The sequence below is a fragment of the Paramisgurnus dabryanus genome, chromosome 3 (genome assembly GCF_030506205.2).
Source record: "Paramisgurnus dabryanus chromosome 3, PD_genome_1.1, whole genome shotgun sequence".
NCBI classification, from domain to species: domain Eukaryota; kingdom Metazoa; phylum Chordata; class Actinopteri; order Cypriniformes; family Cobitidae; genus Paramisgurnus; species Paramisgurnus dabryanus.
Genome location: NC_133339.1, coordinates 478,768 through 501,208, shown reverse-complemented (window position 1 = coordinate 501,208; position 22,441 = coordinate 478,768). Strand labels below are relative to the sequence as shown.

The following is a 22,441-nucleotide window of genomic DNA, read 5'->3' as shown; positions in this document are numbered from 1 at the left end:
AGCTCTATAATAAGTGTTTTAGCGCTCCAATAGAGGCGTGTCCGCCTTATCGAGCAGACGAATGAGATTGTGCCGCTCCAAGAGGGGAGGGGCATGAAGCTCTCTTATAATGAGTGTTCTTGGTGCTCCAATAGCGGCGAATCGGCCCTATCGAGCAGACGAAGGAGATCGCGCCGCTCCAGGAGGGGAGGGGCATGAAGCTCTGTAATCGTTGAACACTGGACAGCTGCATTTAGAGGCAGCGAGCCGTAATACCGCGTGCTAGCTAAGCCGTTAAGAGACCTCACCACTGTGGGGAAAGGAGCGAGGGACTCCGCGAGCGTGGAGCACGAGTGGCTGTGCTATGACAGAGACAGGGGCAGACCGCCCGTGTTTGCTTGTCGTATGCATCTATCCAGGTCTACGGTTCCCCGCTTGTTCATCTCAACAAGAGAGGAACGGCAGATGGGAGCAGCAACACAGACAGAACAGCCATGCGTCGTGACGGTATCACCCGATGCACTCGGGGGATTAATATATGTGCCAGAGATCTCGCCACTGAATGTGAGAGGAGCGAAGGGACTCTGTAAGCATGAACGGTTGCGGTGTGACAGAACACAGGGAGGGTTAGTCCGTGTGTGCTTGTCTATGCATCCATCTAGTCTCATGGCTCGCCGTGTGTTCATCCCGGCGAGAGAGGAACAGCAGGGGGAGCACGAAACATGGATAAGACAACCAAAGCATAAGTGCGGTCCCGGCGTGGGAGGTGCCAGACCGGTAACGCGCTCGGAGGAAATTCATAGCAGAGAGGCTCACCGAGCCGCTGTGCTGGACGCTATTACAACAGCGCCTGCTCTTTTAGCTTATAGCTTTATATTAAAAATATTGATCTTACCGGGCGGCCGCAGGGGAGACCTCGTCAGGCGTGTGTCCGCTGCACAGGGCTCGTACCACGGCAAGCGAAGGCTATCTTCGGTTCTCGGCCAGAAAGCGGCAGGGGAAGACGCTAGACCTGGACTCTGCTATCTTCGGTTCTCAGCCGGAAAACGGCAGGGGAAGACGCTAGGCCTGGACTCCGCTGCAGGGCTTTTGTCAACGGCGAGGTAAGGCTTCTTCTTTTTCTTCGGAGCAGCGAGAGGTTCGCGCTGAAGGAGAAAATAATGAGCTCCTGACGATTGAACCGCGCTTATATAAGGACGCGTTCCTCCCGCGCGCGGGTTCAAACGTCATTGGTCTGTACTTTGTACAGACGTTAACCAATAGGCTTCAGTCACGGAGTAAACAGGAGTTTCCCCCCATAGCGTCAGCTAACTGACGCAATGCGAAGTGAACCGTATTGAAAGGGAACCCGCTAGCTGCTGGCTTATTTGAAAAACAGCGAGCTTCCATTGGAAACAATTGAAAACATGCGCCGGCCGCGGGTGTACAAGTTTTGGTGTACACAACCCCTTAACGTAGAATTACGAACTATATGCTTGTGCGCCTGAGCGAGAACAGTTTGAGTCAGAAACAGAGATGGCAGGCCAGAGCTTGACATTTTTGCAATGGAAATACGCAATTACTGAATGCAAAGCTTCTCAATCATAAAAAACACCTGCAAGGCCTAAAATAGATCAAGCCTCAGCCAAAAAAAGTAATGCAAAAGTAACTTAAAGTAATGCAAGTCTAACTTTCTGTGAAAAGTAATTAAGTAGCGTAATTACTTTTTTGGAGAGTAACTTAATATTGTAATGCATTACTTTTAAAAGTAACTTTCCCCAACCCTGCTGATGCCCCTTATTCATCTGCAACACAACACATTTCTGTTTCACCAAACACACAAGACTATCTGCACACTTACTGTCTCACACAAACATCATTCACTCATATATCATGAGATAAAGATTCAAACTCATGAAAAGCAACTCATGAGTCCAACATGAAAAGATTTTGTAAAAATACAGGAGCAGTAAATCTCTTGATGTAGACAATGTGAGAGTAATTGATGTGTAGTCAAATCCATAGAGAGAAGATAATACTCACAGAGAACTAGAGGAAGAGAAATCAACTCCATACTGATCTACTGATGACTGACACTTAAACATTAAACACTCTGTGTTAAAACCTCAATACTTCCTCTATAACACCATGTACCTCCCCTGCATCACAATTTGCATACTATCTGCCCTATATAGTATTTAAAACTATCCCAAATCATAGTATGTTGCTATGAAAGTACTGTAAGTATATTTAAAGTGCATTGATGATCTGGTGAAACATTAAGGTGTAGATCTAAACAAACAATCTAGGGAGGGAGGAGTTTAGTGATGCTACATTGAATAAAAAAATTTACATTAACATATAGTGAACATTACATAAATAATATAAATGAAGAAAAGCTTAAATGTAGCTGAGTTGTATTTTGATGTGTTTGACTGTTAATGTGTGATTCAACAATAACACTCACTTCTGTTAAACATTAGTATGTTGTATTATTTGCATACTGTTTTGCTGAGCATTTTAAAGTATGAAGTATAGTTTCACATGACAAAATGAGTACATACTTTTAAGGCATAGTATACATAGGTGAATTGAGATATAGCAAACATGAATGTTCAACATTAAATCTACAAATGAAGCGTCACATAAACTAACACAGCATGTTTTATGACTTTTTCATACAGCATCAGATGGAATACAACAACATGTATTTGTCATTAACTGCACATAATAATGGTGGTAGTGACTGTGTTTGTAAATTAATGGACCAAATCTATTAAAAGCTGATGAACAACTGCAGCGTTTCACACAATGATTTTAACCACAGAACTGAAACTAAAACCACATTGAATCTCATTTCAATTCAACCTCTAACATTGATGTGTCCTGCTATATATGTTCCTGTGAACATAGACATCATTAAGGCTTGAGAAGACAATAATAACTATATCTAGCATGTGTGCTACATATATGAATGATCAAGCTTGTTGAGGAGTTTGATGTTTTCTAAGCATTTAGACTTGCTTACTGGATTATACAGCAAGTTAAAAACCTCACAGACTTACTGAACAGTAAAAGAGGAACCTGAGCTTCTGTGTATCTGGATACTAGAATAACTTAAGAGGCTTTTAGGTGTGAACTTTCCACTGCCAATCAGCAAACACCATAGAAACCACTTAAACAGTTCTAGTCAGTTTCATCCATCTACTGTTTAACAATATAAGTTATATACATCAGTAAGCAGATTTATGGGAAATACTTCATAAAAAAATAAACAGGCAGCAAATTAGAGAAGTCAGTATTATTAGAAATATAAAAATCTAAGCTTGAGTCATTTAGACTAGTTATGTTTAACTGTAAGAGAAATGAATCTGAAAGAGGAAGTAGAAAGAAAACACGTAGATGTGTATGATGAAGATCTGGTTGCTGATGCATCTTCAGTCAAAGTGTGAAGAGAATCTCAAACTAGAGTTCAACAGATCTTATCTGTGCACCAGCTGTGTTTCATGATAAACTTTTGTGTGTTTTGACATGAAAACTAAAATATATATAATTTCACTGACTTTATAAGCCATGTTGTCCTCTTCTTAGATAATTTTCTTTAGACTGTGTATTTATTTAATTGAATGCTAAGATTGTAATTCTGCAAGTTATATGTGTCAGCTCTGTAAGGACTTCTCTAAATATGCTGTACTTTGTATAGTGACAATCCTGAAGTAACCATTAACACTGATAAACATATTAAAAATACATTTGAATTAAAATTAGTGGTGCTCAGCATGAAAATGGGTCAGGGGTGAAAAATCTGAGAATGGTGCTCAAGGGGCGATGTGGCTTCTGATGGGGCAGGGAGGTGGCGGGACTCCCCCAGAATAAATATTACAGCATCATTAGGGGAAATGATGTAACTTAACTTGCTTATTCTTCAGGCATGTGATTGGCCAAGGACAAAGAGGAAGGAAGGAACCCAAGTTCCCCCCAACACCCCGGCACGTGCGCAGAAACAAAATGCACACCATAAGATACGCAAAAGTATATATTGTCACCATTGTAAATTATTTAATTCTGACGGACAAGTTAGATTGTAAAATTAAAATGTAAACATTTGACTAGTAACCGAAAATTAAATGGGTTGATAAATGTGGAGAGCTGTAACAAGTAGCATTCCATTACTATTTTACTAAGGGTGTCACAATTTCTATTAAATTAAAATTAAGTCACAACCTCAAATTTCGAATGAAAAACTGGAATCGTTGATTCTGCCACGCCCCCATGTAATGTTCGGTCAGCTTGCCAAGCGGGAAAAAAATATGTGTTGAGTACTGCAAATCAACCTCCTCAACTTAGCTAGCTACAGTCAGTCAAAAGATGGCATGGCAGATGCATGAGACACCTCGTAAGCTGCTCTTTACATGGGAAACAAAAAAACAGCAAGCACCTGCACGCCTTTAGCTGAACTCAATCAGAGCATGCGTGTGTGCACAGCAGACGTTTAAGTTTTACAACAACTTATTTCAGTTGCTTAAGAGTTATGAAAACAGCATTTAAACATGACTTATTGGGGTATAGTCTCACAATCTCGTCTGACGGTAATAAAAGCGCGTTTTTAAGGTACACATGTACTGACAGGAATGTTCATCTGACAGGAAGTTTCGTTTTATCAGGTATGTGCATGTACCATATTTTTTCACTGGCAGCATGACTAACATGGCAGGGCATCTTCGGGTTCAAGGTCAATTATTATATTCAGTGCCGGCCTGAGCCTCTTGGGGGCTCTAAGCAGAATGTGTTTGGGGGGCCCCCCCTCCCACCACGCGGACACAAATGTCACGCTCTAATGTTACATTATAAATGAATAATAATTTAAATAATGAAAAAAATCTATACTTAAATAAAATACTTTATTCTTCAATGTGTCATGTCATATTAACAGGCTATGGAATGTTAACATTGGCCAACAAGAAAAACCTCATCTGCTGCATCATCAGCTGTGGAGACACTGACACTTGATGAAACATCAGGGGCGGGTGGAGTTGGTTGTGCTCCAAAGTACTTCAACAGTGTTCCTGAAAAAAATAGCATTGGATAAGTGCATAGTTGATCGAGCAGAATGAGTTTATTTTGCTTATTTTTCATTACTTACACAACAAGCAATAAATAAATAAATATAGGATAGCACTGTTACATCACTACCCACCATATAAATAAGATTGAAGTCCATTTTCATCACAGAAATCTCCATACCCAACATGGTATTGGTATATATTCTCATAAAGTCCAATACCATCTCTTACCAAAGATCTTAGACAGAGAGCGCATGTGCTTTGCCTATGAAGCTGGAACGTTACCGATGTTGGAACGTTCACTTCTACACATACAGCAATGCTAGCTAGGGGTGTGATGGATCACAAAACTCACGGTTCGGATCACATTATGGTTTTTGAGGCACAGATCTGATCATTTTTCGGATCAGCAGAATAAGGGGTTGGAAAAACTAATAAAAAAATGAAGAAATTACTTACAAACATTTATAAAAAGAACAAAGTTGCCAGTAAGTAAGGGCTAAAATTAGCATTAGGTACAGAAATCAAATCAAATAAATCATAACACTTTATTGTATGAATTAAATATAATTATTCTTTTTTAGAGCTACAGAAGTGATTTTCTCTTTGTCTTGGAAGGTTTGATTAACATTAATGACACAGACTTAAGTAGGTTAATTAAGGTTACTGTCTCTTTAAGAGAAGCACGGACCTGGTTTCTGCCTAATCTATACATTAACCGTCTAAAGACATAAACAACTGTTTTTATTGGAAAAGAGTACTGTGGAGATCATTTTGTTTGTATGTGCCCTGTCAAGAACAGAAAGATTTTATGTGTGCCCTACTAAGTGCACTTATACGCGGCGCGCTCACACAGACGGAAATACAGACGGCGGAGCATAAAAACGTTATGTTCTTTTCAGTGCTCTATTCCTCAAATATATGTTAATGGACTACAGTATGACACAAAATAGCGTAACTCTCTCTAAAGTTTAAACATCAGGTGTTAGTGTTCTGATCTCTGAAGGGAGCTGGGCTGGACAATTTAAACCGCATGGGCTTGCAGAATACTGCTCACTTTAGCGCCTTTTTGCGGGATAAATTGTTTAAAATCACTTGAAATGTTAACTTTTGCAAGCCTTTGAAACACGTGCAAATGATAAACTTTCACTATTTAAGCGCATGCGAGCCGAACCGTGGGTCGATCACGGTCACAGATTAACGTCGATCTGTCACACCACTAACACAAATTAAACATACTGTATATAATCATGCAAACATACCTTTATCTTGCTCTTTTTTCTCATCCTCGGTCCTTTTCTTTGTTCTCTTTTCGGCCCCAGAGGGATATATCCTTTTTTTTGACATGTCAAATGGCTCATCATTGTTTACAGTGAGTGACGACGTTGTGCACTTGCGCGCCGACGCGCAGGTGGCGCAGGTGTCTATGTTGCGCCTGACTAAAACGCTAGCACTGCAGACACATAGTTTTCTGCAAATCAAAATTTTCTTGTCTTTAATTATTCATTTATAAATTCGTATTCATTCATTCATCCATTTATATTACCTGTTTAAGTTATTTAATTGTATAAAAAAATAAAAATAAAAAACGATTGGGGCGGGGGCCCCCTGGTGGCCAGCGGGGCCCTAAGCAGCCGCTTGGTTCGCTTATGCCTCGGGCCGGCCCTGATTATATTTCATAAAAGTCTAGTCTAAAAACGGCATAAAAAATAAAAATAACATTAAAATCGAAGAATCGAATCGAATCGTGACCTTAGAATCGAAAATGTAATCGAACTGAGGATTTGGAGAATCATGAAACACCTATTTTACATCTGCAATAATTTTATTTTGTCATAATCTGACCATCAGTCTCAAGGCCATACATTTGAACTGAGTTGGCCTTGGAATAGGGTGGACCTGAAGGCCTACATGTAATTTAAAATACTTAATTTTACAATATTGTACTGGTTAAATTAATGAACAAGTCAAGCCCAAAGAAATTATGTGTTTGCATGATTTTTGAAATGCGCATTTCCATGTGTGGGCTTTTGAGTTTGTATTAATGTAATGAAATGTTAATGTAATGTTTATATGTTGTTTTAATTGATATCTTTGACGCCACAGAATTCTACAGTTACAGTTTTACAGTGTTTTGTGTATTACACTTGAATTTACTTCCTGAAGGCAGTTGCTCTACGCATCTTCAACAAGCATGTGCATGATGAAGAATATAAAAAAGGGTTTTGACATAACAGTAGCACGAGAGCCGTTTAAAAGCTGCGTCCGAAAAACTCTAAATTGCTGCCTTCTGAGGCACGTCCGAATATAAAGTTAGGTCTACTTCCTGACTCCTGAGATACCTCCATCGTCCTGCCTCACAATTCTATGCGTGTGTGCGGGGAATGTGATTGGTCGAGCCTGGTCAAGTTCGAAAAATTAAATAGTGGCCAAGAAAGCGACTGGACCACAAATTCAGTGTAAATAAATTTTTATTTTAACTTTTAACACCTTTTAATTGCATTTCTAGTGAGAAATTAGTATTGTAGTTTTAAATATGTGATTAGTTATCACAAAGGCGCTCTCTGTTCATATTTCAAACAAGCTGCCTATGACATGTGTCCGAAAGCTTTTCTCTGAGCTGCCCTTGGCCTCCGAAGTCATTGCCTCATAAGCAGCAAGGCAACAAGTCAGCTGCCTAAGTTTTCGGACGCAGCCCTTATGATTTCTTCATTCACTTTCGTGGCCGGTTTTTGCAGCGCGGTGTAAGGGATCTCAGGTTTCGGAAGGGGAACAAAACTGCAATCGTTCCCAGGTTTTGGACACAATGTGTCTGAGAGCGTTGCTAGAGTACGAATATATTATATTGCAATATGGAGCGTTTAAGTGTTAACCACTAAATCAGAACTAAACAACAGATTTGTAAATGAAAAGGTTTAATTACAGTACTGACTTAAAGTTACAGTTGAAATGGTTACACTATAAATACATGAAATGGTAAATAATACAAACAATTGACTGTTTCCAATGTATGTAAGATATTACCTGATAAGATAGAGAACAGAGAAAGAAAGAAAGTTTAGAAGAAAGAGAACTGGAACCTAGGCCTAATGGCCTGAACCCCAGTGAAGAAGAAAGGAAAGGGAAAAGGCCAATGCAAAAGGCAAAATGCAAAAGCAAAAAGCCCAGAGCTCATAAAAACCTTGACCTATATCCTCTATCCCTTGACCATGTGACTAAACCTAAATGAAACTTGATACTTTCAAATTGACCAATCAGAAGATCAACTTTAACCCCCAATGTACTTGACCAAACCCAACATAATACATTCAAACTGACCAATCAGAAGACCACCTTTAACCCCCACTGTATTGGATAAACAGTTGTGACAATAGTCTTTGATCACTATCAGCATAGGGGGTTGTGACAAGTTGTGACCAAGTAATAAATTCCTATATTTTTAATCTTACAGCGGGATGAACTGAAACAAACCTAATGTCTGGGATACATGTTGGATGACGGCGAAGGGCGCATCTACAAACAATGTTTGCCCCCCCCCCAAAAAAAAAAAATTCATGCCCCAATAAGTCATGCCTGGGTGCTTGGTGACTGACAACAGATATTCTGAATTCTGTTAAGGAGATATAAGCTGTTACTTTACTAAATGATCTGACAACTGATCTATATGAATGACTGGATTGCTTATAGAACAACTTACGTAACAGCGAGAGATAATGGTAATGATAATGGTAGGGGTAACCCGGTGTAAGCGTTAATGTGTGCAGCAGATGGTATAGTGTTTGGCATGGTGGCAGCACGCCATGATGATAGCTGTAAATAAAGAAACCAACGTTGTCTTTCAAATGTTAAGCTGTTTTATTTAACGGACCCACAGAATCAGAACATGGTGTCAGTGATTTTTGAAAGGAATGTGTGGAAAATAAGCAATTTGTAAAAGACAAGATGGGTTATGAAAGTTGAGAAGTAAAGTACATGCACGTGTGGATTATAAACCCAGAGGATGGAAGCACTGCAGCCACATCTGAAACTTCAACTCTCCAGTAATGTTGCTGAAAATTGAAGAAGATTTAAAGTGTACCAATTCATTGCTAAAAATGTTATTTTGTGTATTTGGTATAATACAATGTTTTGTGTGGTTTATGGTTAAAAACACATTATTTTCCAAATACCTTAAATTTTTTTAGCTCTAGATTTCACTCTCTTCCTGATTTGAAAAGCTCTGTGTCCCTGATTGGCCAGCCAATCTGTACATTGTGATTGGCCTGAATACCTCTGACATCAGCCGAAAAATGTGGTGCTCCTTATCATGTTTGAAAGATTCCCTCACAATGCAATTGTAACAGGAGTTAACTTACAGACGGAGTCAGAAGCAGGAGGAATTATGATAATGTTGCTCTTGTCTCTACATCACCAATCCCAGGAAGTAAACTGCTGCCTACAATCCTTGTGTTTGTTGTAGTCCAAGAAAAGAGATTTTACGTTGGAGACGATTACTCGCGTCATCGTTTACTTTGGGGTTGTTACCTTTATCATTAACATGTACTAATACACACCTACACCCCAAAGGAAACGTTAAAACATGACCAGACCATAGGGGCTCTTTAAGAAAAGATTTATTTTGCACTTATCTGCATTTGATGGAGATCAAAAATGAAAGTGTCATTGGTTCCTCATTTAGTCGCATGAGTGAGTTTGAGTCAAAAACGTGTGAGTTTTTGAGACTTGATAGATTCCTTGATAAAAGACAGAACTGTGTGCGGAAAACCTGATAATGGACTTAGAAGTCCCCAACCTTTTTGCACCATGGACCGGTTTTAGCTTGAAAACATTTTTGTGGACCGGGAGGGGTGCTGTACGCGTGTGACAAGCGTGTTGCACATACCTGCCACATCACTTATTTTAAGTAACTGTTAGTGCTGAAAATACTACTTTGCAAAATGTATAAAGTTTTAAACAGAAGATCAAAGAACCATCTATGAGGAAAGTTAGTAAAGGCTTTATTTTAGTAGAAGTGTAGAACCATATTGTGGTTTGTCTTGCTTTCCTCAAAGGCAGTTCAAACCTAAGGCTGGGCTTGACTCCCAAGTTAGAGTGATAGAACTGCACAGAGGAAAAAAATTAATAGTGAAAGATGAGATTGGGAAGAGGAGGGATGCCAGAAGAATTGCCGCAGCACGAAGGCATGGAGACTACCGCTTATATTCTTTTAATGATGATTGACACAGGACTGAATGTTTAGGTTCCTCCCGAACCTATGTTAAAAGTGTACCCGTTCAACTAACTGCTTATTGCAGTTAAAGAGTTTATTTTTATCACAGTGCCCCTTTTGCTAGTTAATTCTGTAGGCTATTTGTTTACCTGAAGCCGCCAGGGGTGATACCTTTCAGGAATTTGCAATGTCACAAAGTTAAACGTCTTTACGTAGTGACATGTATGATTTGCGGGGTACATTTGCAAATGATTTCTTCCATACCTCTGCAATTCTTTGATCGATTGTGGTTTTGAAGTAGGCCTATGCTCAAACTTGAATGTCTGCAATCCTATGTGATCGCATATTCTCTGGTTGAGAGAGACAGCGGCCCGGTACAAAAGTAAAAACGATCGAGGTCATCTGAAGTCGACTCTTATAGGGCAAATCACCCGATAAAGCTATTACGTACTCTGGCTATTATAAACATTTTTTTCATGATATTCTTCTGACCCAGTACTGGTTGGGAGCCTTTCCGCACCAAGTCTATTTTTGCTGTACTGCACACATGCTGAACGCACTGATTTAAAGTTATAGCGCATGTTTAGTCTTTAAAATGACCATAGATTGACATGAAAATGCAGCAGTTTCACCATGAATGCATATCCATAAAGTATGCTATTAATTTTACCATTGTTTAATTATACTAACAGTCTTTTAGTTTTAATTTGTAGTAAAAACAACAAGTAACCACAAATTTACTATGGTCTCCCCATAATAACAAAAAACTAGGGTAATATAAATCCTAATCAATCTGAAAAACATTTTTCCGCTATATTAAATGTTGGTTAATTTTCCTAAGGGAGTAACTATACAAAATCATATCTGTTTGAAAGACAGGGAAGCGCACCTGTCATTCAGCGCTATTACAGAGCGAGAACAGAGACAAACGTGCTCATAAACGGGAGCAGGGCCGGCGTCAAGGGGGGGATTCGCGGGCAGTGCCCCCCCAAACAGGTTGTTGTGCCCCCCTAAAAAGTTTTTTATTAATTTAATATATATCAAGAATAATTAAAATAAATTAAACATTGAATGTTTCGTGACTTGTAATGTAATCAAATGAGGATAATATAGTTGATATATGTTTTCTTTAATTAAAATAGACCAGTTTCTCTGATTGGATGTATTGCAGCGTCTCCGTACGTCTTTAGCATATTTGTGACTTGATACTAGCAACGTGTTTTTTCGCGGCATTTTATGGATCGTGTAAAATATGGATATTAGAACATTTAGAACGAACCAGCACCGCCTGCTTCCTCATCATGCAAACACAGACTGGCTCAAACTCAGAGATTAGAGGGCGAGGTGGAATTTACAAATCTACAGGACACTGTTTTAAGGAAGTTTATGTTCGTACACGCCGTCTTCAGCTATTTTAAAGGTAAGTTAGCGTTGTTTTAAATTACGTAAGCTTAAATGTGAAGTGTGGCTATAGACCGTTAACAGCATTGCGACGTGATTATGGTAAAGCGGCTTTTTTAAAGCCAGGACGCGGTGTGTGCTGCGCTATGAAACCCATTAATTTCAATGGCTTGCGCCGCGCGAGGGCGGTTTTTTGTTGCGTAGAGCAAAGCGCGAGCGCAGTAGAGCTCAGCTTGCGCTCACGCCGCGGTCGAAGTTCAATAGTTTTGCGCATAGTTTGTGGTCTTTGCACGTTATACAGGAAATGAGCTGACAGTCTGTACCAGTTGTATGAGTGTGTGCTTGCTGTATTTGTTGTTTAATGTCTTGTTTTTGCAAGTTATTGTTGCTATTGCGTGCCCCCCGTTGGAAGCCAAATGCCCCCCTGTTAGTTATGGTCTGGCGCCGGCTCTGAACGGGAGTAATATTTGGAATAATGTGTGCATCTTTGAATAATTGTAAAAATACAGTTCATTTGAATATAATTTTTGTCATATAATGTTTTGAGAATTAATATTTTTTCTTTTTTTTACTGTTATTGAGCTTATTTAGACTTGTTAGTGCGGTTAACAGCATGTTTGGCACATTCACCTCAGAGTTTATTTTAGTAATATTGCTGTTTTTTCGGTAATAATAATACAATTTGCATGTCAATCTTGCTTCCTTGTCTGTTTATTCATTTTATAATGCTTTTATGTTGAGTTATGTGAGGATATTTATTTCCATATGAGACGTTTACTGCCTTTGAATACGTCTTTGCAAATCATACATAGTAGGAAATGTGGTATACTGCAAAACCTTATACAACTAACCATTCATGCCACCTACATTCTCTTCAGCAAGTGATCCTGCAAATTTATAGTTATGATATGTGTGGAGAAAAATTGCCAATCTGCTGATTTGATCCATTCCTAGAGATTTAAAACATCCTTAATTCACACTTCTTATCTACTCTATCAATTTCTTAAGTATATTGTTATGTCAAACAAAACACAGGAGGCTATGTTATATTGTTTATGGAGGATGAGTTTCCGCAGAAAGTGTCAATCACATGATCATTTGATACGCAGAAGAAGCGGGTCAGCAACGCACTGCAAACGTAGTATGTGTGAAAGCACAACAGATTCTTGACAGATCCCACCGCATACATACTGCAATACGCACCACAAACACTCTGCATATGGTGTATGTGTGAAAGAGGCATTAAACCAAGTGAATGCAGTTACTGAGTGTGAATTTGAAGAGTTTTATGTGGACGCAGTATCAGAATACATCTGCAAATAAATGATCACGCAGCAGCATTTAAGCTGGATACAGGAGCTCAAGTTAATATTATTTCTGAAGCTGAGTTTAACAAGTTGAAACCAAGGCCAAAACTACACTCTGTTAAAGTAAAAGTAATCGGATATTCTGAAACAGATATACCAGTGAAAGGAAAACTACAATATATAAAGCATACAATCTATTATTTGTAGTAGTGCCAAAGGATGTACCAGCACTTTTAAGCTTACAATCTTTCATTTGTAGTGCCAAAAGATGTACCAGATGACCATGGGCCAGTCCTCAGTGACTTTGTAGAGTGGTGTGATAGCTCCTTTTTACTGCTGAATGTATCCAAAACTAAGGACATGATCATTGACTTTCGCAGGTCACCTCCTTCCACCACAGTTATGGTTACTGTATTAAAGGCATGGACATGAGCTCGCGGAGACATACAAATATCTTGGAGTCATTTTAGATAACAAACTGTGTTTTGAACCCTTGGCTGATGCTGTCTCAAAGAAAATCCAACAAAGACTGTACTTCCTTATGAAAATTAACTCTTTTTATGTCTTTTCAGAATTGATGACTCTTATCGTGCTTTTATTGAATTGGTTTTATCTTTTTGTTTTGCTGCTTGGTATGGAAGCCTCTCCCTGACAAACAAAAATAGACTTGGTAGTCTGGTTAAAGTGGCGAGCAAGATCTCCAGGAGAGGTCAGGCTCAACTAGGGGAGTTCCAGAAGAAAGCTAGAGTTATAGCTCAATCACAGGATGATCCCCTTAGGACAGAGTTTGAGCTTTTGCCCTCTGAGCGGCGCTATCGGGTTCCTAAATGCAGAACAAAGAGGTTGCAAATATCTTTTATTTCATCAGCTGTGAGGCTCCTTAATGGCACTTAGCACTTTGTAATAACTTGCACAAGTTGCATTTTTGCACTGGATTGTGTTTTGTATTTTATCTGTTATTTGCACATTTTTGTAATTTGGGGCGTTAATGTGAATTCCATCTCTGCTGGTTGGTCTCTGGTCTCTTGTTTGTATGTTTATGTATTTTATGTGGAGCATTGCTGCAAATACAATTTCCCCTTGTGGGACATTAAAGGAACTTTGACTCCACTACAGAGCACTTTCTTTCTTTAAAAACATATTAAGATATAATTTCACAAGACCATTTTGTGTTACAATTTAAGTACATGTAGGCACATACAAACTGACATATTGTTCTTAAATTTTGGTACATTAATTGCTGAAGGGCACTTAAAAGTGGCAGTGTAACTCCGTTACCGCGTGATCTTCCCCTACAGTTATCTTGTGTGTGTGAATGACACGTTTCATCCGTCCGCTTCACCAGTGGATTAACTCAGTATCTTTAAATATGCATTTGTTCCATCACAAAAACCGTTTATGGTACTTTTATAATACTTTGTCCTTTAAATAGCTTATCAGCTACAACTACGGCCAATGCACAAATTCAGAATTGGATCCGTCATGTTGTTGATAACAGTTAATTATACTTACTGTATAATCCCTCTTTGAGCAAAAATCTGTGAATTTAATAGTGGTTTAAATAACATTTCCTTTCGCTCCAGTTGAATCGCTACATATCATAGAGCAACAAGAACCATAGAGATAAGAAAATCTCACCCACAATACCATGGCAACCATCTAACAGAAGCTGAGAAACCACATAGGAACTCACTAATAGGCACACAGCAACCACATCCTAAAACCCGGGAAACCACAACAACTGACAGACAAAAGTTTTCCACACAAAAGTTTCAGTCACATCTGATCAGCAGAATATCATAAAGAAATGACAGATAAACGTTTTCATGTAACATTAAAAAGACACAAATAATGATTTCGAGTCAAACTGAGTGAAACTGAGAGATGAAGAAGCTGCTGGAGTTCATCATCATCCTCAATAAATGTACAATAATCTAGATGATGACTGTGTGTTGTTTACACTCAGAATGTGTTGAACTCTCATAGCGCATTTTCTTTACTCTCATCTTACAGCTTACAGTTTCTCTCTGTTTGATAAACTTTATTAAACTCACACAGACCACAAAACCAAGCAGGAGATGTAAGAGATCATAAACAACGCTTTACTTTCATCTACAGCTGATACAGAGAAATAAAGCAAACTTTTTACCTTCTTAAAGGGAAATAAATGTGTTGACTAACAATAACAGTTTCATCAGATTAATGAAGGACTCAATAAAAAACACAGAGGGACCACAGCGACCCTTCGTGTGTGGAAGTCAAATAACATCTTCCCTACATAATGGCTGCGTCCAAACACCCACACTTTTTGCCACTTGAGTACTTGACGCTTATTTCCGGTAGTGAAGATCCCAAGCGTGCATGCTGAATTATTCACCCAATTGCACACACATTCAGTAGTTCCTGAATAAACAGCATTTTTATTATGTTGATAACCGTTCATCCTATCAACCTGGAGTCAATGGAGTGCAGTGTCGCATTTTGGTTCAATATGTACATACTATACATTCACAATTAATAAACAACAGAACCCTGCGAGCCGGAAGCAGCGCGCCTCAAGTGGGCAGGGCTTATATGCTCCGAGAACTGCACTAGACTAGTGATACAAAGCAGACAGGTAGTAATAAGGTAGCATAATTTTTTTCTAAAACAAATTGCTCTTAAATTAAAAATTAGCAGCACAGTAATTATTTACACCATAAAGGGTAGGCTATTTAAATGAATGAAGAACGAAAAATTAATTAATGAATTTCAACGAACTGTAATAAATAAAGAACATTTTAGCATACTGTCAATAAAGTTTATTTACTGATCATCTGCAGTGGCGGCGTTTCACGAAAACCTAGGGTATGGCAAAAATTCTTCGTACAAGAAGGCCATTCAAATAACGAATCTATGAAACCACATTATATCCATATGTGTACATACTCCACCAACCTGTATCATACTATGATTGCACGGAGGACCCTTACTGACAACAATACGGAAGCAATACAAATGAAAAACAAAAATAGATTGTTTAAAATGCTTTTCAAATGTTGTCATTCTTAAGTGCAACTCCAGCAACAGATAAACTAAAACAAGAAAACATACTGTAACATCCCTTCACAAATCTTGTCATGAAAGCCGCTAATAAACACTTATAAAAACACAATAAAGACTTTTAATGATGTGATATAGAGCACACGTAGTTAACCCAGCAAGCTAACCAACTAAGACTAAACACTAAGTAAAACTCTTAGTAAAACAGGGCTAAATGCAAAAACAAGTCTTACCTTTTGAGGTCGTGCAGTTTTTATTCCACAAGTCGCCATATTCAAAAACACGCGCAAATAATTAATACAATTCACTTCGACTGCGCTAAAATTTCCCAGTGTAAGAGAACATGTTTATTTATCCACAGAGAACAAATCATTTTACTTCTGGAACAATGTATGCAATATGCATTGCACGAGTGTGGGGGAGAACCGTGAGTATGTTTGAATGTTAAAACAAAAAAAGGAGTTTACTTGCGAAAATAAAGATGATAACAACAGCAGTCATCATGAAACCTCCTGCACAATTCAAGCTGCGCTGCAAGAACGACAGGTTGATGACATCAAAGTACCGCGAGAGTGAGGCGTGAAATCATCAGAAGAGTTTGCTTTCAAACCGCTCTCGCGGCACGTTGATGTCATCCACATGTCGGTTCGTGTATTATAGCATGAAGTCGAGCACACGCGTAAATTATCCATATTAGTGATGTACCAATGTTCAGATATGTTCTACTGAAAATATTTAACAAATTTTTTTTTAATGAGCTTCATTATAGCCTGTTGATTTCTGGTGTTTTGTCTGAATGCTAGGGTATGGCAACTGCCATACCCTGCCATACGCAAACGCCGCCCCTGATCATCTGATATCATACTGATAAAACTAAAGACTCTTCGGAGATATGAAGTATGTAATACTATTCCAGGTGGTCAAGATGAACATGAGATAAGCAGAAACAGTGTGTGTCATGGGAGCTTTTATTTTCTTTAAATGGGCTGGGAAAGGAGGCACCCTACACAATGTGGTCACATGCTGAAAAGTTTGAGAGCTGTGCTGAGGAAACTGTATCTGCTGAGAAGAGATGAGCTGTTAGTTTACTAAATTATATGCATGCCAAGTGAATTTGGCATGTAGCCCCAAAAACAGTAAAGCCTCTTTTCATTTGTTGGTTTATTAGGCAAAATATGACCAGTTCTTCACTTCTTTAAAGATGTTGTAATCTGTAATGAGTGCTTGTTTATATATTTTTAACATCTGATATGCTGCTCTAAACCATATTAGTAATAATATGTAAGATATATCATATAAAATACCCAAAAAACACTTTAATATATTTAATGCACTCGTGTACGTACATTATCCCTGAAGTTCCCAAGGATTCGTAAATAATGGCTTGTACCTTGGCTTACTTGTAATAATGGTGCATTCAGGGATACTGTATTATTGTAGGCAAAACCCGGAAGCAAGTAAGCAATTTAGCACTTCCGGTTCCAACTTCCTGAAGTCAATGTTTTTTTCCCAATTCAGGTAACATTATTCAAATGTGTTTAATAAAGTTTGAAAGAGCTGTCGGAAGCTTGGTGGTGATGACATGAAAGCTAAGTGGCCATGGTGTAGAGTAGTTCGCTTGGAGCCTAAGGTTAGCTTTATATTTCTAGTAAACGTATTTAGACTTCGAAACTCATGAAAGTTCTGTTCATCTTTGTATTATCTTGTAGGAAAAAACAAGCAAGTGTCATTAACATTGTAAAACACATGGCTTATTTTTTTTTGGAATGATTCAAAAGTCTCAAAATGGGAAAAATGAAAGGCCTTTCTGTTGAGGGAATCAGTGTCCTGCTAACTTCCGTGTTCTGATTGTCACGTGTGTGGTTCCCTTTTCCAAAATATGTGTCATGCGTGTGGAGAGATCCTGTGTGCATCACGTGTTTTGTCAAAATAAGATGAACCACACACATGACAAGCTACATACATGTTGTAACGAACTTCGCAACATGCGCTTCAAAAAAAGAAGTCACCAGCCGCCACTGACCTAAGTGGCAATTTTAACATGTTATAATAAATTATGTGAATATTTGAGCTAGAACTTCACATACGTACTCTGGGGACATCAAAGATTTATTTGACATCTTAAAAAGTGAAATGTCCCCTTTATAAAACATTTTTTACATACAAAACATGAACACATGTTATATTGCACACTGTACACACAATCAAGGCTTCAAAAACACAGGAAAAATGGCAACTTTAAGCTTCGCATTTGTTATTGTGTAAAAGCGACCTCTAGTGATAAAAAAGTCCACATATTATGCCTTTAAAGACATTTCTGATGCTGCTTTGCTTCTTTGTAAATAAAAGCCTTAAAAGGATAGTTTACCCAAAAATAAAAATTCTGTTATCATTTACTCATGTTGTCCTGAATGAGTTTCTTTTTATTCTTTGAACACAAAAATATATTTTGGTAAATATTTTGGGCGGCAGTGGCCTAGTGGTTCATGTAGGTTGTCTACAAACCGGAAGGTTGGTGGTTCAATCCCCGGCTCCACCGGACCAAGTGTCGAGGTGGCCTTGAGCAAGACACCTAACCCCAGCTGCTCCCGACGAGCTGGCTGGCGCCTTGCATGGCTGACACCGCCGTCGGTGTATGAATGTGGGAGTGAATGGGTGAATGTGAGGCTAATTGTAAAGCGCTTTGGATGGCCATAGGTCTGTTAAAAGCGCTATATAAATGCAGTCCATTTACCATTTAAATGATGGTAAGCACACAGTAGACTGTACCCATTTACCTTGAAGTCAATGGTGATAGTCTTCTATGTGCTTACCTTTTATTTTTTTTGTGTGTTCAACAGAATAAAGAAACTCAGGTTAAAGCAACACCATGTAGTTTTTCAACCTTCATAATATATTTCCAAGACCCTTGTGATGGTACATTGACTTACAATAGGTTGAATGACACGTATTCCATGGCCAGACGGGGTCTGTATCATTTTTACTGGTACTACGGAACTTCTGGAGGCGGGCCGTAACCTCAGCCCATTAAAGTACTACAAAATTCGACTGCTTTACGGCATGCATCACTTCCGCCACCACCCCCATTTCGTCAAGTTCGGACGTGAGCGCTTTTTTGAGCTCTGTGACACGGTTTAATGTTGTTATCATGGCCGAAGCAGCAACGAAACCCAAAAAGGTAAAGGCTGTGCCAGAGGCGACAAGGAAGAGAAAAAGGGAGAGTGATAAAATAAGAAGCCGAACGAGGATCAACATTGGTCCAGCGTTTGCTCGCTGGCGTGAGCTAAAGGAGGAGGAGGGCTTCCCGACCGATGCAGACTTGGCCGTCATGCTGTTGGACTAGTAAGTAAAGTTATTGAAGTCATTTGTTGTCTGTCTGTCTGTCTGCCTGCCTGATTATGTTACGGACGCTATCAGGTCCTCCTTTTATCTTTATGAATCGAGTAATGCTAGTAGAGGAGCGAGTTATCAATCTGGGGTGCGTTTCCCAAAAGCAACATTGCTAACTTGTTAGCAACTTAGTTGGTTGGCAATGGGAAATTGCATTGCAAACAACAACGTTGCTTATTTATTGGGAAACGCACCCCAAGTAGATAGTAAACGTTAGCATGCTAGTTATCGATCGTTATCGTGCTATCGCAAGTTATCGGTAGCATTATTGTTCTGATTTGAGCATTGCAATCGATGACATGCAAATCGCAACCCTTATAGCACACATACATATCGGAGACCCCTTTTTTATGTCTTCGTTTATATCTGTAAGATGTTTTATTTTGATTGTTTGCTCATCTAAGTTACAATACGTCTCTGAGACGTTTCCTAAAATCCTAAAATATAGACATATTGAAGATGTGTGCAAGACGTTTTGATTTAGACTGTATGTAAAGAATCTCTTTCTAAGACCTTTATCAGATGTTTTTACACACCAGATGTATTCCACATCTTTACCAGACATGTTACAGACGCACCTGTGCTATCTATCTAAAATGTTTTGGTCTAGTAAAGATGTAGAAAGTATGAAAGGAATAAGATTAGTAATTTCAATTAGCACCAAGACTAACACACAGACATGTGTCTTGTAAAATTCATGTGCATTGAAAATGTTTAGCCATAGTCAAGGCACGAGCTCACTTTAGCTGTGACAAGCACCTTTGTTTGGAAATCACTATCTGATTTAGCATGTAAACTTTATTCGTCTTGAAGTCATAAAGATATGACATAATGTGTATGTGTTGTTGATGTGAAATTGAATTAGACAAATATGTTCTCTGATATTTCCCTATAGCTTTCAAAAACGGCAAGTAACATCTACTCCCCACAAACTAGCCTGCGAACTTCCACAGCCTGTGGTCTCAAGTATTACGGAGGAGTCGGACCATGATAGGTATTGCATGTTTTTTTGGGCCAGCATTTTTTTCGCGAAGCTTTTTAATTTTTTTCACATGTCCTATTTGCTGTTTTTATTCAGGGGTGAATTTTACATTGAAGGAGTAGAAATACTGGAAAAAGGCACAAGGGAAGAAGAGGTCACTATATTAGAGGCTAGGTGAGTTTTTATACCACAAAGCTATCATCCTTTGAGTTAGTGGTGTGAGCCTCTGGTTTTCAGTGTTGTATCACCTGCACACTTTCATGCAACAGTTTTGAAATTTTTATAGCCTATGTTTCTTTTCTCATTAGTTAGTCTACCTTTGCATATTCATGTGTTTTTATGATAAGAAGCATCATACCACAACAAATTACTCCCATAGTGTAATTTTCCTTAGCATAATGTCAATAACCATTTTGACCAAAATGAGATGTGAAAAAATCATATAAACTAAATTTTCTTCCAAATAAACAGAAAGCATTTACTAATGTCTGAAACACTAGCCAGCGGAGTTAGATTTCCATTTGTGGCTGGAGGAGAAGATGTAGGCTGCCTGCCATTAGTTTGCGATGCCTAAAAAGTAACGGGAAGACATGAAGACACCAATTGGCATTTGAACATGTATTCTGATAACATTTTCCTGTTGTTTGTTTGAACTACTGTGGACTGAATTCACATTTACTTTTTCGCAATATGTCTACTTATACTATTACTGTCTAATTCTATTTTACTCCGTCTGCAGCATGCAGTCTTTGGATATTGTAGAGGAAGAAGAGCAGAATGACTCTCCGGATGAGGATGCAGCAAATAACCCAAGGAACAGCTTGTAAGTCTGTCTAATGACTCGTTTTTTATTTTGTGTTATTGATATGTTTTCCCGTTCAAGCTTATGTGTGTTTATGTGCAGTATTGAAATGGATAAGAGCTGGACAGACCCAAAATTCTGTGAGGATGTGGACAGCTCTGATGAGGAATATGTTCCATTTCTTCAACTACGGTATGTTATATTCACTTGCTTCATTTCATGCACAATCAGTATATTGCAGGGTTGCACTTGTAGTAGTTATTTTCCACTATCCAAAAATCAAAAACCTGTTCATATTTTGTCTTTTTATGCAGAGTTGGAGGTGAAGCAGCTTCCAGAAATATCCATGGACGAGACCGTGCTTGATGTAGCTGTTCCTAACCTCACCGACGACCAGATGACCGATGTGCCAGACCATTTGAAAGTTGACAGTGAAGATGACCTGGTTGGAAAGAAGGCCTGCATTGTCTACCTTGACAATCTGAAGATGCTTACTTCAGTTCTGCAATTGTCTATGAAAGCATGCACATTTTCAGACCAAATTACTGCGGTAAAATGTCCAGGAAGAGCACCATTTCATGTTGAAATGAAGCCTCGGGGAACTGGTGTGGTTTTGGAATGGGTAAGCCAACAGTATTTGCTTTCATTGTGTGCATGTGCATATGTGTGTATTACACTCAATAGTTGTGTGTTTGAGGAGTGACTGATTCTGGGGAGAAATCTGCTTCTGACTTGAGTAACTTAGGCATTTCGATCATCCAAATGCTCTTTGCTTCATGGAGTTTCAAATAACAGTTCTGTGTTGAATAATCAAGAACTTTCAGTTATTTGTAGGTCAGTCTGGTCTAGTGTTGTAGTGTTTGAATTAGTATGTGTATTACTTTTCTTGTGTGTGGTTTTTTTATTGTTCGTATTTTACTTTTAGCTATGCCCCTTTGGACACGTTATCTGGAAATGGAATTCACAGCCCCTTTTGAAATACGGGATGCAAGGGGGAGACTTCATGCTATCCACAAATATCCTGTTATCCGGGAACAACTACAGGAAAGTGGCATTTCTCTTTAACTTCATGCAAATGGGGATGGTGGCAGAGTCTACCTTTTTCAAAATTCAGGATACCTACTGCATCGAACCAGTTGCTGAGTTCTGGGAGAAAATCCGAGCTGATGTTTTGACCCGTTTGCGTTTAAAGGACAAGGTGGTTGTTCTTGGTAAGACTTTGCTTTGATACCTTTGTCACCTAAGATTATATTGACATGTATGTGTTTTGCTAATACTTATCAAGAT

At 38.7% G+C, this 22,441-nt stretch overlaps 1 protein-coding gene and 1 long non-coding RNA gene across 2 annotated transcripts in view; both read right to left on the bottom strand.

The window, feature by feature from the left end:
- The window catches only part of LOC135769179 (leukocyte immunoglobulin-like receptor subfamily A member 3), a 199,657-nt gene that overhangs the window by 135,802 nt on the left and 41,414 nt on the right, over positions 1–22,441 (bottom strand). The window lies entirely within an intron of this gene.
- LOC135734069 (uncharacterized) lies at positions 4,841–6,592 on the bottom strand. The gene is made up of 2 exons (XR_010527119.2): positions 6,284–6,592; positions 4,841–5,024 (listed from the first exon to the last, which is right to left on the bottom strand). It is a non-coding gene; the product is annotated as an uncharacterized lncRNA (long non-coding RNA).